The sequence below is a fragment of the Clytia hemisphaerica genome, unplaced genomic scaffold (genome assembly GCF_902728285.1).
Source record: "Clytia hemisphaerica strain Z4C2 unplaced genomic scaffold, Clytia hemisphaerica genome assembly, whole genome shotgun sequence".
Classification (NCBI taxonomy): domain Eukaryota; kingdom Metazoa; phylum Cnidaria; class Hydrozoa; order Leptothecata; family Clytiidae; genus Clytia; species Clytia hemisphaerica.
Genome location: NW_027104055.1, coordinates 131,226 through 146,359, shown reverse-complemented (window position 1 = coordinate 146,359; position 15,134 = coordinate 131,226). Strand labels below are relative to the sequence as shown.

Here is a 15,134-nt window from a genome sequence, read left to right as displayed (position 1 = left end):
CGAACCCTTGTCTGATGAGAATTTGAAGGACCCCCCCCCTAAGCATGGGGAGAAACTATGATGTAGTGCAACGGTACTTCAATTTCAAATGGAACGTCTAAAATTTGCACAGGCACTCTTTATGGAATAGAGACCACTGAGAATTTTGTTTGTCTTTTGGACCTGCGTAATTTCGATGTTTGCCTTACGAAATCTAGAATCAAGTTTCTCTAATTGTACATTTCTTTTATTTATAGCACTAAAACAAGATTAACAAATTATTGATATGAAAATTAACTTTGGTTCCTCCACTACTAATTAACACGTCCATTTCACCAAGAAACTTCAGGAGCAAGACTGTATGACAAGCTTCTTACTAAAATTGTTGGAAAATCTCTAAAAGACGTACAACAACGAGAATGTTGCTTTCGGACATCACATAGGGTTATATTACGTGCTCTAATTGCATGGATTGAAAGTCATGTTTATAAGGTATGCTTAAATTTCATCACGGATAATTACATGCCTTTGTTGACATAAGGCGTAAACGTATTCCCGCCAAAATTAATTTTTAGGGCGTTCGCTAAAATCAATTCGCGCCAAATTTGATTTTTTTTCTTCACATTATCCTAAAAGCACACTTGTTCTTTCTTTTCTGCAAAAAATAATAAACATGTAACCGGTCGGTCATTCGCCAAAATTAAATTAAAACGTCTAAATAAATTCCGCCCAATTGCACCGAAATTGGCAAATGAGCGTTTATTCGTTAAAATTTCTACTCTTAAGGTAGTTAAAATGTTTCGTTTATCGTTTCAAGCCTCGACACTTCACGAATCGGAATTCTGGACGACAAACGTCAAAACATTACCATGAGATGTTCGCTCTTTGTAGCCATGCAAATTATCTGACAGTTAATTTAAAATTTTCTTGGAGACACTAAAGCCATGAAGTTACCAAAAATATTCTACAGTAGATTCTCGCTAATTCGAACTTCTATTATCCGCCAAATTTTCCTGTATTCCCGTCAAGAGAGCACTCTTGTAAAATACTTTCTATTATTCAAATCTCTCTCTAATTCGAACAAATTGTATCCCCGCTCGAGCTCGAATTAGCGAGATTTAACTGTAGCTTTGGACAACCGATTTTCTCCTGACCGTGCCAGGATCTGGGCTTGGAGAATAATAGTTACGAAAAATGTAAGAAAGATGATTCATATTTTTTTCTTTAGAGATAATCAAAGATGCTTGTCGCATTCCGTCGTTAATAAAGCTGGGATGTTCGAATGTTGTTTTCGTGTTAGTGCTGGTAAGAAAATAATAAAACTTGCTTGATTTTAATTTATAAGAGAACCTGAAGTTTTAAACCTGCTTGGACGATTTAATCAATCCAATCCACTTAATGATTTAAATTATACAAACATTTTGACGAGATTGATCTTACAAAATTCGCTAGGATTTTGTAGTTCCTACACTGCATCATCAGATTTTATCAGGATCGGGTCATTATCGTGTAGTTGTTTTTCTAATTTTATTAACATGAAAATGGAAAAGTTGGATTGGTGCAGACAGAGCCATATTTTTTAAAGAAAAAAATTCATTGACTTTAAATCGCTAAAGTGATATAATACAGGAAAGCCAGTTCTTTTTGGTTTTTCTCTAGATTTTGTTATTAGCAGTTAGTCTTTTAAACCACATGTAGTTAATTCCCGTGATAAACAAAGAGGGATGAATCCGTAGGGGTGGTACTGTCACTTACACGTACAGTCGGCGTTGTGGACGGCAAAATTTGTCGTTCTTTTTGTCTATTTTTAGTAATACAGGATTTGTTAGATAAACCCCCTCTTAGTCTTTAAAGAATTGCCATGTTGTAAAAAATCCATGAAGAAAGTGATTTAGTTCTTTCCTTTTACTTAGAAACATCTAAAGAATTTATCACATCTGGTCCATTCCGGTAGCAAAAGCTTTCAAATGAACCACAGGTAAGATTTCACCATTTTATATTTTATGCTGACAAAGTAGTTAGTAGCGTCGAAAGTTTGTTAAAAATGCTGTGTAGTGGAGTGCTTCCGAGAATCCAGTATTCCGGTATTTGACGGGAAAATGACCTGTTTTTCGGTATTGAAAAGTCGAATTTTTTAAACCGACCGCTTCGATGGAGTGTTGGTGAGAGAGGGGAGACAATGACAGAAGTGTTTTTCTATATATAAATCAAACTTCATCGTAGAGTCTCCGTACGGGAATTTTTATTTATTAAACAGACAATGCGTACAGAGTGTGCTACGAAGCGATAAACGTGAGATACACTCTGGTACAGAGTAACGCCGGTGTTTCACGGTTTTTTTTTTAACCATTAGCCCCCACTGTGTAGGATATAAACGGGGGGTTGGAAAATTTTCGAAATTTTAATAAACGGCGGGGGGACTAATTGTCGGGGGGGAGGTCGGAAATTGTACTTCTGAAAACCCAAAAATAAAGTAAATACAGGCTTTTTGGAGCAAAATAAGGGGACTTTGTTTTGCCAACTGAAAATATTCTTAAAAATTAATAAATGGAGGGGTCCTAATAAGGTCCGGGGGGGGGGTGGAAAATTTTCGAAAAATTAACAAGCGGGGGGGGGGCGTTTATTTGGCACCTAAGAGTACGTAAGATACTTTACGACTGGATTATCCTTTATCCTTTTTCCCGTCAATTAAATAGCTTTAATTTTAATTGTTTGCATTTATAAAAGCTCTGTTTTTGATTAAGAACGTGCACACAGACACGCTTACTTGATCTACCACATAGCTTCTCAAAACCGAAATTTTAAATGAAATGTATGTTTTTACCACACATGAGGTTCATTGGCTAGTTCCAAAGGCTTTAGAGCTTGTTTTCTGAACCTTATCTTTTTTGCATGTTGGACTCTGTTAACAACATGTTTTTTCATCATACAAAAATCCAAAGACTTGCTAGGAGATGGTGTGCCAGAAATAAGTTTCCCTCTTTGATTTGATATTGTAGGCAGCAGAGAAGAGATCTTTTCAGAAATGTTTCGGAATGGTTTAGAGATTTTCCTTCATTGGGTCAAAAACATAAATTTTGAAAAATGTCACGATAAATCAGTTTTGCGGATCTTCGATTTAAATCTTTATTCTTCCTCAATAAAGACCTTGCTTTTGCTTCAAAGGTCCTCCGAGCATTTTTATAAGTTAAGTTAAGAATAATTTAAGAAAATGTGGCTCAAATTTGCCACTAACCTAAGAACAATCCCAGCCAGCCTTAGACTTCAGAAATGGCAAGAAAACTTTGATTTGGCCCCTCTCAGGTCAATAAGTGAATAAAGTCAGCTTTATATTACCTTAAGGGAACTTATTTTGGCGGGAACTAATTTTGGCGGATATGGCGAATTTAGACGAAATTCGCCAAAATTAGTTCCCGCCAAAATTAAATATTTCGTTGACTCGCCAAAATTAGTTCCCACCAAAATTAAAATTTTTTAAGAATTTCGCCGCTCGCCAAAATTAGTTCCCGCCAAAATAAGTTCCCTTAAGGTATCATTTAAGCTTGAAAATAAGAACAGCTGAGGCTAGCCTTAATTCACTGGTTCTTTTGTTTGGAACTAGTAAACCATTAGGCAGATGATTGATTTCATAAAATGACTAAATTTTCCAACCTAATGATGTGTCCCAATGGGTAAAAATGTCTTTTGGTCGTCTAATGTACGTTTCTAGGACGTCCAAAGGTCTTAAAGCCGTCCATTGAATGTCCAAAAGACGTTGCGTGCCCATAGGGGTTTATCCTTCATGTACTCTTTATTTATTTCTTCAAGCCTATTTTCGATTGAAATTAAATTGAAATATAATGATGATTTTTACAGTAAAACCAATATGATTTCTCTACTCCAAGATCAAGAATGCTTGAGTACAACATAATTATAAAGTTTCTAAAAATTGATAGAGCTCAAAAATTGAAATCATAATATCATTTATATAATATATATTTATTTTTCTAAAAGTTGCTTAGCTCGTCATCTGATATTCCGATGGCGGATTGGTGGCCGCCCGCGCTAAAGCTTCAAAGGAGCGGGCCAATCTCCCATCAGAGAGGAATGATAGTCGGCCTTTGATGTGCTGCACCTCAGTCGGGTTCAACTACCCTTACGCGTAAAGCTAAAACTATTTCGGTTGGACCAATCCCCGAAAACTAGGGCTGGGTTACGAGACCTCCCGCGCTGTTTAATCCTTGACGCGGTCTTGCAAAATTCCGTAATCTAAACCTTCCAGAAGAAAACGATTTAAGTTAAATTCATACTCAAAGTAAAACGTTCTATAATGATCTACAATTTAGAAAAGAAGAAAAATAATGTACACACGGTAATTTTGAGATGGTATTTCCTGGGGTATCAAAAATATTTTGAAAATTTTCCTATGTCCTAGTGAAATGTAATCTCCAAAAATAAAAAATAAAGTATAAAATAGTATACCCTTTTCATTCTCTTTTGAAAGAAGACAAAATGTCGAAAAAATGACTGTTTTTTGTCTCCTAAAAACCTACAATTAGTGAAAAAATATCCCTGTAATTTCCTTAGTGATCACCTTGATTTTCCAGAAAAATTTTATACAGTGGTATTGACGTATTTTTTCACAAACCCCCTGAATGTTTTGAATAATAACAAATCATTCCCTTCAAATGTTAAGATGAACCCCCTAGAAGTTGATTTTTTTTGAAAGGGGCTGGAAACAGCTATTGATTTCAGCATATGAAGAAAGAACCCCTTGGGAACCTTGGAAATCTTAAATGTCCTCTTGTAAATCTAAAAGAACAAAATCTCCTTGGAATTGATAGATTATAGATCATCACCCCTGGAAAAATTCGTCAATACCCCTGTATTGTTTAGAAATGGATAGCCTATTCACTATTTTTTATTTTTGATGTTTAATTTTATAAATTCAGCTGAAAATTCAATTAACATCACTTCATTGCTCCAAAAAACCAACAGCTCAAGGAAAAAACATCTCTAAACGTTGGTAAAGTTTCTGTGATCACCCTCTTGTCAGACCAATAGATCACCAAGCGATTTTGTATTGGTTCTACGTTCATCATTTTCGTTTTATCATTAACATAGAATCTAGACAGACCACCACATTCTTCCAGATCATATTTCTCATTTGGGTAATACACCAGAGTTAAGATGCGTCCATTATCCCTGGGATTATCAATATGAGGTAAATAGCCACCAGTATTTTTGGGGAAACAGGAGATTTGTATTTTAGAACGATGCGTAATCTTCACGCGTTTCTTTGTAGAACTTCTTGATCTGTTTTCATCAGGTTTGGCATCTATACCAGTACTGTTGTAATCGTCCAAAATGTCTTTGATCAGTTTTGCGAAAGCACGATTTACTTCAGAATAACATTCAACGAAATTCTCCGTCCCTTTTACCCAACATGTTTTATCAAAACGAAATTTCTTCGAAGGTGGGGTCATATTTAACGGTTCAGTAAAAAGTCCTGGTATATTTTGGTATAAAAATTTGGTTACTTTAGCAATCTTCATTGACTGTTCTTTGCTGAAAAAATTATCCAATATACATATACCTGTATCGTTTAACGCTTCCACTATGTTTATTGTTCTTAATTCCTCATCGATTGAGTTCAGGTCAAATCCAGATATTGTAGAATCGGTTGGGGTATTAGCCCTCTCCCAAACATGATCATTGGTAGGGCCAGTTGAAGATGAATCTTTTGATGGTTGTGTTTCGTTTACTGTTTTAATACGCCTTAGTGACGAGCTGAAGCCTTCCATTTAAAATTTTACTATCTGTAGACTCAACCAGAAGGTTAAAAGTTTTCTATTCCCTGGTCCCAAACCTACAGTTACGTAAATCACACTGAGGATATTTTCGACAATAAACTTAAAAAGAAGCACCAAAATATGTAGAAACTATAGAAAAAATGAGTGAGAAAAGAATTTAATTCGTGCACGTATTCACGCAAAACCAATAACCGTGCGCTTTCTCATGTTTATCAAATTTTCGTGCCATAGAAATGCACCGTTAAGAAAACTCTCTGCGGTTGAGTATCTTTTCATGATAAAATTGTTTAGGAGAGTTCTCGCTGTCACGTATCAATTTTTCCTATAATATATTCCATACCATAGGTTGATAGTATGACCTGAAGGACTAGATCATTGAGTTTCAAGCCCGAAGGGCTAGAGGTCAATCTCTTTGGTAGGATTTGAAGCCAACAAATCCTACCAAAGTTGCGCGGCCTTGAGCGACCCGCCTGGTTTTTACACAAATGACAGATTGAAACTAAAATTTACCGCTTAATTTCGAAAAATATATCACTCAAAAACAAAGGAATTGCTAGATTCAATCCGTCATCAAAAATACGGCGCATATTTTAAGGCTTCAATTTTTCTTGCCTGAGAAAGGTTAGAGATTGACCTCTAGCCCTTCGGGCTTGAAACTCAATGGACTAGATATCTGGCCCGGGTTGGGGAAGGGGTGCTAGGGTTGGCAGATGAGGAGTATATGCTGACAGAACCTCCGAAAACCGATCCTTAGTGAGACTGATTTTTGCTTAGAAGGTAACTCTAAGAGAGACAAAATTGCTAAAGAAGTGACCCTTAAAAATATTTTCACAAAACTTAGTGCTGCAGATTCTTAGAAGGTTTTCCTTTCAAATTTTTCGATCGTTTGAACTTGTTTTGTCACCCGTTAAGGTTTGAGTTGTCAAAATTATATATTTCTTCAGGAAAGTTCACTGTCAATATACATGCGGAAGTTGATTCGGAAATTTCAGTTGCATTACACTCACAGTTCACAGACAAGGTGTAAACGTTGTTAAGGTACGTTGTTATGTCTCGTAATATAATTTCGAAGGTCAGCAATACAAATTTTTGTTAATACGTGCACAAAATCACATCATGTCAAATAACACCATAGTAGAATTGAAATCTATTTTTAAGACTTGTTCAGTCAATATTGTGTTTTAGCCAGTTTTAGCAAGGATTTCAATTCCATAATGGCAGATATACCAAAAAACTAGACCCAAATTATTTTGATTTCCCTTGGAACATTTCCAGAAAACTATGACTTCAATAAAATTTGGGTTCATGGCTATTGCCATTTTAGAGAATTTTTTAGTCAAAAATGGGATTTTTGCTCGAAGTATCGCGCGTTTTAGCCAGTTTTAGCAGGGATTTTATTTCCATAATAGCGGATATACCCAAATCCCAGACCCAAATGATTTTTATTTCCCTGGAGTGTTTCCAGAAGACTATCACTGCAAAAAAATTTGGGTCATGTCCATTTTATTTATAGATTTTTCCAGTCCAAAGTGGGATTTTTGCTTGAAATATTGCAATTTAACAGGGATTTCAATTCAAATTTGGTGGATATACTCGAATCTGATGTATACCGGACGGGTATGACCTGTGAGGCAGATTTATGCCTCAAAAGATTTACAGTGGGAAATTCGAATTTCAGCGCTGTCCTCACTTACTAAAATAAAAACCAAATTTTGGAACTTGAGCTTTCTCTAAGAAAGTGTGACCAGTAAAAGAATAACAAAACACATAGATTTTGAAACTGAAGGGTCGAAAGGGTTTAGAATCTTCATCAAAATCACTTTAATTTACTTTTACCGAAATTTTCGTCAGATTTTTGGCTCTAGACTGAATAAAGTCTATGTTAGGCTGGATCTACCTCGAAACCCGTATTTGATGTATTTTTATGAATTTTACCCGATTTTTTGGCCTTTTTGACGAATTTTCTTCATTTCATTGAAATTCAACCTTCCTTTATACAACCAGAGATTTGGGAAAAGAGGATAAGAATCGCCGCTGCCGCTCGCTGTTTTCTCATTGTTGATCATTGAATTCGGCGTCGTCTGAAGTCGCTAGGCTAGGGGACAACTTGGCCAAGAAGGTACTGCGAAAAAAATGGCGTTATGTGCAGTATTATAACAGTTCAAGAAAAACTGTCTGAATTTACTCCTTTGGAGGGGTTTTCTACTTATATAAACAACTGAAAAGAAAATAACGATCTTTTGGGGTTTCCACTGACAAAAAAATCTGCTGTTGCATGCTTTATTTTTTGAGAAAAAGATGGCGGAAGCAGGCATGCTAAAATTGGATGTGAAATGGGACCTTTTTATTTTTAGCTAGTTTTGCCCTTACTGGAAAGTCTTTCAGAGTCAAAATAAAGTGGTTTGGGTTGGCAAATGGTTGTAGGTGACTAGCCTAGCTTTGGTTTTTATTGGCACCTTCTAGATCTTTTTGGCACATCCTTCAAAGATAGCTGAAATTATATAAAAAAGTGTATTTTTTGTATGTTTAAGTTGAATAAAATTATTTTTTTTTTGTGTTGCAAACATAATTTTTATGGGTAGCAGTAAGGTTGATTAAGTGACAACCTATAGCTTAGTTTTACATGACACATCCTCAAACTTTCTTAGTATTTTGATTGAAGATGGACAAATCGACTAAAATGTTGTATTTTTTTCCTAGTTTTAGATGAAAAAATAATGTTTTCCTAGCAAAACTTGCTTGATGGCAATGGATTTTAGATTTGGTAAGTACACGCTAAATTATCCTTGATGCCTTTTTACCTTCTACTGAGGAAAAACATTTTTTGGGATTGAAATTTCAAGTTTTTGTAACAGAAAATTGCAATCAGGCTCTAATATATTTTTACTTAATGTAATTTAAAAAACTATGACTCTGACCGGTTAGTAGATTGGCTCTGACCGGTTAGTAGATTGGCTCTGACCGGTTTGTAGATTGGCTCTGACCGGTTAGTAGATTGGCTCTGACCGGTTAGTAGATTGGCTCTGACCGGTTAGTAGATTGGCTCTGACCGGTTGGTAGATTGGCTCTGACCGGTTAATAGATTGGATTGGCTCATGAAGTATTGACCGTTATCCAGTTATATATAAGATTTATTTCACCGGTTGTTGTCGGTGGTTGGTAGAATTAAGATTTGTTGTTTGTGTTGTGTATAGACCTTTTTTCAAAGAGGACGTCCTGTTGAATAATTATGTGGTCCAGCTATAAAAACAATGATAGAGCCATACTGTATCATGCATATTGTAATAATTATGCATGGTTTTATCATTGTTATTCTGCTGGACAATTATTCAACAAGGTGGTCTCTTTCATCTTTGAAAAAGGTCTATTTGTTCATGATAGCTTGCTGCAAAGATCCTAATTCCCATTTTCATTATTATATACTTTCAGGTTAGTTACCATCATACTGCCCAATAACCTAGATCCATGAATTATTTTGTACCTTCACGTGGTTGGTATACAATGAGAATTGGCTTAAAATTTGTCTGAATTTGTCACGTACAAGGCTCAATATCTTTGTAAACACCAACAAATTCTGCTTATAAGATGGATGAGTGGAAACCATATTTAACTCAATGGAAACAACAATGGAATAATTCTATCAAATTGATTATGTGCATTATGTGTACCTAACAATTTGTTTCTATCTTGGATGTTTTTGGATTCAAATTTTTCCCTGTGAATCAATTTGTATCATATAAATCCTCTCTGGAAAGTACATCTTGATTTGATTTTGATATGTAATGGCTGTAATTGCCAATAAAAATGAGTTCTTATGTGTATATAATGTATGTAGTATATATGAAATTTATTTTTTAATGGCAACTGAATTTCGATACCAAAACATGCTGCATTATGTACAAATCAGTTTTTTTTCTGATGACATTGCTGATGTCATGGTTTCTTTGCAGTTGGATTGAGGGCTTTTTATCCCTGTTTTACCAGGATTTCCTGCTTGATTACGCAAATAGTCCCAAACAAGACACCAGAATGCGGGTAGACTACAAATACAAGATATGAACCAACCATAGAGATATCAAAATGCTTTAATGGAAATTCCAGTTTGGACACTGAACTATTTTCATGCATCACATTATATAATTATTCATCTTCAGTCTGGTTATATTTATGCTCTTTTTCTCTAAAATTTCATTTGAAAGGGTAAATTGCTTTTTATCTTTGAGTCACACCTCTATTGGAATTAGTGAGCCCCCCTAAATCCAAGAGTGTTTCACAATAAATATGTTTATTTTCCAAAGTGCTTTTAGTGAGGAAAAATTAAGTCAAAGTTTTTTTATTGTAATTAATTTTCTTGAAATTATTTAAGTAACTTTTTGGAAGCAATAAGACAAATAAAATTGACATAACAAGAATCAAATTAGTCCAGAAATTTAACCAGTTTATTATTATTTTTTGTTATTACAACGCGACCAGATTTTTGTATATAATTTTTGTTTTTAATGTGTGCTACTTTTTTGTATTATATTATTGCTATTATTTTTTGCTTTGTTGTGTAAACTTCAAAAAGTTCTTACAAAAAAATTCATGATATTTTTGATTTTTTAGTCATTGATATCATGAATTGCCATTGTTTTAGTCCTGTTTTTTTTCCTTTCCTTCCCTTCCCCTTCATTGTTCTAATATTCAACCTAGCTAGCTCTTTTTATATGATGAAACACTTTAGCCCGAGAAGTAATGAAAAACTATATTAGTTTTACCAGCTTCGTTTTGTGTTTGAATGCAATGAATTTTAAATTCTTTTTCACTAGTAATTATTTCTATTTCTACAATATAATCTGTGACATTGATTCGAGCATTCCTTGAGGAAAGTATTTTGGCTAAAACTGAAACTTTTTGATTCGACCTACACTGTATCCGCCATGTCCAAAATGAAAAGTGCTTATAAAAAATACCAAAATCCCCGATAGTAGAAATATTTCTATTTCACTTTCGATATCAACCGCGGCTGCCATTTTTTGTTTGTATTTCTAGTCTTGTGCACATAGAATAATCAAGCGCTCCGATTGGCTCAGAACTAAAACAATCGATCGGGCGCAGATATTTCAATAGAACAAAAGGTTCCCTAGCCTATATTTCAATAGCTGAATAGCGCAATTCTTATCCTCTTTTCCCAAATCTCTGATACAACAAAAGGTCATTTCGACAGCTAATTATCATTTTTAATGACTGAAACGAAAATACTGATCTATCATGTAATCTTGCTTCTGTTTGATTTGATAGGTCGACTTTTAACGTTTTCGGGCACTTTCTGAAAGTAACTTTTCTATTCAATTGAGCATAACTTTTGATCTAATGAATCGAATTTACACGTTTTTTTTTATTAGAACCTAGTTTATAAGAACATTGAGGCTGAAATTCGTCGAAAAATTAAGAACATCATAAGAACATGCCCAGCCTCAGTTTGGAAAAAAATGACAAGAAACTACAATTTTTTCCTCTTTTCGAGCAGTTTTAACTGAACTTAGGGATGGATTTTCTAAAATCGAGAGTCAAATATTGTCCAAATTTTACCAATTTTAAGTGCTCTTTGTTTTGCATGATCTTGTCGATTTAGAGGAGTCTGAAAAATTAAGAACGCATTTAAGAACATTTTCGGCTGAAAATTGCTAAAAAAATAAGCACATCCAGGCTCAGCCAAATTTTAGGTGTTCTAATAAAAAAAAAAACGTGTAATAAATGTCCCATCAAAATTTAAGTCTATCTTTCTTCTTTCCAATCAAATAGGAATGGTTCTTTTAAAATTTTTAGATTTCGAGAGATTTAGTTTCAAAGAGAGAAACTTTTTTGTGGCGCACCCGGTATATTTCAATGTGACCATGTATTACATATTCTGCTAAAAACGATGTACAATACAATACAAATTATAGTCAAGACTACCGTAGTCTTTCTACGAACGACAGTTCATTTGTAAATATTAACAATTCAGAGCTTCGGTATTCGAATGGCTTGATAGCAATTGATTTGTACACAAACTTGCGGTATTACGTCTAATCGGTACCGGCAGAGGAATGTTAAGAGATGGAAAAACAGTTTTCTGGTTACTCAAAGTTCAACGATTACTCTTATTGAAAATTCTATTGTCAAAACGTTGGTTAGGTCATTAAATGAAAGTCCAGAAAAGACGGCTCGCTATATAAATCGGACGGTTTCTACATGATTTGACGATAAAAATGAAAATTTGTTTTTCCTTTTTCGCCGATTACTTGTTCATTTTTTAAGAATAAGGAGCAATTTTTTACCAATGTATAAGCAAAAGAAATTCTTGTAAAACTGTCAGAAATCGAGTAAATCAAGATCAAGTTATAATTTTCTCGATCTCTAGCTTTCCATATAATGATGTCAGTAGAATTGCTCGGTAATTCTGAGCAAGATGATATATAGTTACCTTTTCGTATAGGTGAGGTGTACCCAAAATATAAGCCCTAAAAGATTGCGCATAATCAGGCCTGAAACAAAAGATTTTTGTCACAACACGCTAACTATGCAGGTTTTTGAGAGCGACAACAACAAAATCTATTAACGCAAAACAAACTCCCTTAAGGGCAAGAGACCTGGTATATGGTGAGCCGTTTTTCCATTTCTTAACATTCCTCTGATCCCGACTATTGAAAATTGGAGAATTTATCATTTGAAATTTAATCTTCGCAAAATTATATAAAAATATTAGGCCTTTTGAATTAAAATAGATTCATTTTTTCAGAAATACAAGACAGTGGAAATTTTTTATTTGATAGATATATTTTCAAATATTTAGTTTACAAAAATTTACACCTTCAAGATGTTCACGATAGGGCGGGAGGGTGGTATTTAGAAGGTGTGAATTTGATACGTGCGCCATCGAAATGTTTAGGGTGCGAGAAAACACTACGATATGAGTGATATAAGACGGGCTGTTTGAATTAGGTTCACGATGGAGCTTCCTCGAGATGTTCACGAGAGGTGTGAGTAGATACTGCGAAAATTGGTGAAAATTTAGTTTTGATTTGGTGCGTGCGCCATCGAGATGTTCACAAGAGGGCAAGAGAGTGTAAATTTGGTGCTGTGCCATCGAGATGTTCACGAAAGGGCGGGAGGGTGTGAATTTGGTGGTGCGCCATCGAGATGTTCACGAGAGGGCGGAGGTGTGTGAATTTGGTGGTGCGTCATCGAGATGTTCACGAGAGGGCAGGAGAGTGTGAATTTCGGTGCTGCGCCATTGAGATGTTCACGAGAAGGTTGGAGGAAGTAAATTTGGTGGTGCGCCATCGAGATGTTCACGAGAGGGCAGGGAGGGCGTGAATTTGGTGGTGCGCCATCAAGATGTTCACGAGAGGGTGCGAGAGGACACTGCTGATGCGAATTTTACTTTACATCATGCAGCGGCGTTTGGTCACGTGTTCACATTCTCCACCAAAAACATCATCTTCATCACCATCAACAAGCATTGCCAAGTCTTGGTGTACTTTTCGTGTACGTCCATCAAGAGTATTGATATTTATATAAGTTGTGCATGGTTGTTTCAAATCGTGGATAGTTAATTTTGCAAACATATCAGCCAGTTGATCAGCGTCTTTTGACGGTTCATTGTAACCAAATCCATCATCGTAATCTAGACATTCGAACATTAAAATATCATTGAAAACACTCTTTCGTTTCGGTTCTTTGGCAACTTTTTGTCGATATTGGTTTCGTGAGCGTCGTACACGACGTCGTTTGACTGGTGTCACTTTCTTGTAAATCTGTTTGATGATTAAGTTGTAATTCTCAATGACATCATCAGATCCAGATGCAAAACCGGTTTTACCTGAAAATAGAGAACAAATTTAGAATTTGAGACTATAAAATTCTTTGAAGCTGAAACTTTAAATGGTTTTGTTATTACTTGATATCACCGCTTCATAAAGGATCCTCCAAAGTGAAACCTGTAATAAGAATTTTGAAGACGTTTTATAAACCATTTGAGTTCTCTATGTACTAAATCTCTATTTTTAGAGAAAACTTTATTCTGTCAAGTTGTACCATATCTTTGAAGTTTTGGTTGCTTAATATATATCCTTAACTATTACAAATTTAAAGTTTTCAAAGATTTTGGCTGGCCGGATTGAGAAACTTGGTCCATAAAAAGGTATAAAGGTCAGTGGTATTTACCTGTTTGTTGCCTGACTGGTGATCCTTGATCATAAGATCCTGGGGTTGAGCGGTGTTTTTTCTTTGAGCTTGGAGCTCCTCCAATAGAATCAGCAGCATCAGATTCATCAATACTTCTACCACGGAGATTCATTGGCAAGGATCGATGCGGTTCTTCCTCAACCGATAAATCCATACATGCGCGTTTTCTACGCGGTAATTCGTCACAAATAACTGGAGTAACATCTCTAGCACCATTTACTGAAGCTTCTAAAGTAATGTTACTCATTTTTAACGATAATGTTTTAACAATTTTCTTCACTTTTACAATAAAATTAAAACTTTTTATCGAACAGAACTTCCTTCTTGTAGAAATTCTAAACTCTGATTTGACATAAAGTGACGTCAAATATTTTATATCTAAATTTCTTTTTCTTTTTGCTCTGACGTCAATAATGATATTTGGTTCGGCTCTTTATGACTGTGTTCGGTAAAATTCATTCGAGTTGATTCAACACCACGGACTTGTGGATTGGTTAGTAGCATTAGGCACTTTTTGTCATAATATCACAACCGTCAGCTATAGATGGCCAGTAATTAAATCGGACCTTTGGTCTAGCTTTTAAAATGGAGTAATAAGGTACTTAGCTGGCGCAGAACGGTCTTTCAACGTTCATTTAATGTTCACAACGTCCATATAACGTTAGATGAACGTTGAAACAACGTTCTGTGCCAACTGGGTAATGTTTTTGGTGTTCACAGTTCAAATCATATTTATTCTATATATTAATACGCTAAAGCGTATGTGCTCTGTACCACATTTTGTAAAAAGTTTTCGAAAATCTAACAAAACTCTACAAACTCTCCTCTTCATCGCATTGAAGAACCATAACCCCAGATTTTTTACTACATACTAGGCTTTGGGATGCCGAAACGCGATTTTGTATACAGGAAGTACAGATCTGGACGTGTGAAAATCAAACTTCTTCCTATAAATTTTAACTTTTAGTTTTCTTTTTGAATTCTATTCAGATGCTCTTTAAAAGGTATTTGTTACTTTGGCGGCTCCCAAACACTTTCAAAACTATTCAAGGTCTTTCAAAGTCTTTTAAAATGGCCAGCAACGGTGGCAAAAAGATCTAAAGTATGATTCTTTTTAGCCATATATTTATAATTGTGGTTGACAATTGCAATGCA

General features: G+C 35.0%; 2 long non-coding RNA genes across 2 annotated transcripts; both read left to right on the top strand.

The window, feature by feature from the left end:
• Positions 1-240: 240 nt before the first annotated feature.
• Positions 241-1,951, top strand: LOC136812162 (uncharacterized). Its single transcript, XR_010847321.1, has 3 exons — positions 241-471; positions 1,208-1,284; positions 1,893-1,951. It is a non-coding gene; the product is annotated as an uncharacterized lncRNA (long non-coding RNA).
• A 6,504-nt stretch (positions 1,952-8,455) lies between these two features.
• Positions 8,456-10,356, top strand: LOC136812161 (uncharacterized). Its single transcript, XR_010847320.1, has 2 exons — positions 8,456-8,535; positions 9,201-10,356. It is a non-coding gene; the product is annotated as an uncharacterized lncRNA (long non-coding RNA).
• The last annotated feature ends 4,778 nt before the right edge of the window (positions 10,357-15,134 follow it).